General features: G+C 36.4%; 1 non-coding gene across 1 annotated transcript; it reads right to left on the minus strand.

The window, feature by feature from the left end:
- Positions 1 to 1,494: 1,494 nt before the first annotated feature.
- On the minus strand, positions 1,495 to 1,566 carry TRNAM-CAU (transfer RNA methionine (anticodon CAU)). Its single transcript has one exon. It is a non-coding gene; the product is annotated as a tRNA-Met (tRNA).
- Positions 1,567 to 2,753: the final 1,187 nt, after the last annotated feature.

Below are 2,753 nucleotides of genomic sequence, written 5' to 3' on the forward strand. Positions count from 1 at the left end.
CTTTTCATAGAGTTTTCTCTAAAAACAACCGACAAACACAAACAGTCATCGGGCGTTTGTTTTATCATGGGATATTGATAATTTGCAGCACGTGGCCGCGCCGTAGGAACCGATGTTTTTTTTAAACGGGCCATCCGCCCTAGGCAAGAGCTTTTCTTTTAAATTTTATATACATCGAATAAACACGATTTTACGCTTTATAGACACGATTAAACGGTTGAGTTATTTTATTTATACCTAAAGTACAAATAATAAGAGGTTATAGTTAGATTATTACTAATTATAGAACTTTGAACTTGGCCAGCGTGATTGACTATGGCTTAGTTACCTAGCTTAGGGTAGGTTCCGAGGTGGGGACGTGTAGTGAGCTGATGATGGTGATAGAACTTTACCCCGTCCTGAAACTCTATCATGGAAACGGATGTAGGAAAATTAGTATTAATATTGGAACACGATGAATAATAATCTTCATAGGTTATTTTTACTGGTTTCATAGTAATGAAAACATACGTAAAATTTTAACAGTTTCGGTGTAGAATTTCTTTCATCAGTTAAGTCTATGTTCAACTCAATATAAGTGCATAAAACCTTAGGTACGAGTACATTATATTCAATATATTCGCGACTCGAACCGTTCACAAGTGCGGCAGTCCACGTCACTCCCTCACAACTTAATTACACTACCCTCTCCGACACATTATTATGTAAATTCCAATTTAAAACCACTTGTTATCTAGTTAGCTACGAAAAATACCTACCGAGGAGACCCCAAATTAGCCGCGGGCTGTCCACTCAGCGTGCATAACCGATGCCGATTGACAAACGATGCGTTCGACTGTCAAATTTCTAGTTTTAACTGCAACATGGTGAAGAACAAAATTATAATGCTATTTATACACGAATTGCCGATGGATTTGCAACCTTATTACAACGCTGTTTACGTTGTATGACCCTTTTAGGTAGAGGTAAATAGTTTGATGATACGTTGGCTTCGCTATAGGTGCGTAATGGGGACCTTGTTATGATAATGATAGCCTTGAGGCGCTACTTGCCTGGGGCTCGGCTGCCCCATGTGCAGTAAGATGTACTCGATGATGGAGTGGTCATCGATTGACTTATACAAAAGTCACTTTATAACTGTAATCAGTTTAAATTTTCTCACACGCATTGCAATGTTTTTTAGAGTTTTGAATGCGCTATTGTGCCTTGCATGGGATATTGGAATGGTTAATAAGTGGTTCATAGTAGTGACGTCATCGTTTCAGTCTGTAGACATCCCTTCTTAAGCGTATCCGTTAAGGTTATCTGTCTTCCATATTTTTTTCATAAAATAAAAAAAAAATAATTCATAAGTGCACTGCTTCAAACATTGCATAGTAATTTTGTAGTTTTGAGATCAATGTTTTAAAATATTTTTGTCTTAAAAACAAACATACATTGTGTTTTAAGAAACGAAATAAAAATTGACTAAAAAAAATCAACAAAAAGATTTCTTAGCAGAGCGTGGTTTCGATCCACGGACCTCTGGGTTATGGGCCCAGCACGCTTCCACTGCGCCACTCTGCTTCATGCCGAAATCGTGAAATTGTGTATTAGGTGGTAATATCGAACTCTTTACAAAAAAAATCATTTTATAAACATCCTTGGAGTATTCATCAAATCGTTATTAAATAATAAAACTATTTCAATCTCGTATAAAACTTCCTTTTAGATCGTCGAAATTAACTTATATGTAACATTTTATCTAATAAATAAGTAATAATCCATTAAAAATTATTCCATAAGAAGAATATTAACCTGCGTCTAACAACACCCTGTATAGTACTTAAAACTGTATAACAACAATTTCAAAAGTCCCTTAACAAACTACTTCCAGCAAGTGGTCTAACACTTTACCATCAATTGGGGGTCCACTTAAAAACTTGCAAAAAATTGCGACGTCTTCACAGTTACAATGTGACTGCCCTGAGGCTACTATTTATGAACTTTTGAACCTATGAATAGTTCATATGAATTTATAAGCCAATTCTATAAAACATCTGTCTACATTTAGGATTTTGAATTATAGGTACCCGGTGGTGATGAAGAAATACTTTAATGTTTAGGACTAATCTTATTGACAGCAATTACTTCATGAATGAACACTTTCGAATACCAATACAAACTTTATCAAAATCTATTATGTAATGTTTGATTTTATACTAGCTGTCGCCCGCGACTCCGTCCGCGCGGAATAAAAATAAATTAATAACTTGCCTATGTTTTCCTCCAGACTATGTTCTATATGTATACCAAATTTCATCGAGACCCGTTCAGCCGTTCCGGAGATATTTTGAAACATCCATACATCCATCTTAACATTCGCATTTATAATATTAGTAAGATTAAAGTAACGGGTTCAATTGCCACATAACCTAACTTTTACGACATCTACTGGCATCTATTATATATAAGCTCTATATTCATATTTATTGGTCAATTCTTGTTATACCGGAGAAAATATTAATAACAAATAAGGGACCCCTGAGAAGAAATTAACAAATACGGCGTATCATTTCCTATGGTGGTGTTAGGGTAAAGGTCCCAGTAATGCCCCGGCGCTAGCAACAATGGTCACCTCGGGGAGTCTGTGGACGTCAATAAAACGCTACAAAGACTCCCCGCCGTGCTCCGTACAGGGCTGACACACTCGCCTTCTTTATGGTATTAGAACGCTTAATCTTTCCTGGACTAGGGTGTCGGGTTTATTGCCT

The sequence above is a fragment of the Papilio xuthus genome, unplaced genomic scaffold (genome assembly GCF_000836235.2).
Source record: "Papilio xuthus unplaced genomic scaffold, Pxut_1.1 DF825928.1, whole genome shotgun sequence".
Classification (NCBI taxonomy): Eukaryota; Metazoa; Arthropoda; class Insecta; order Lepidoptera; family Papilionidae; genus Papilio; species Papilio xuthus.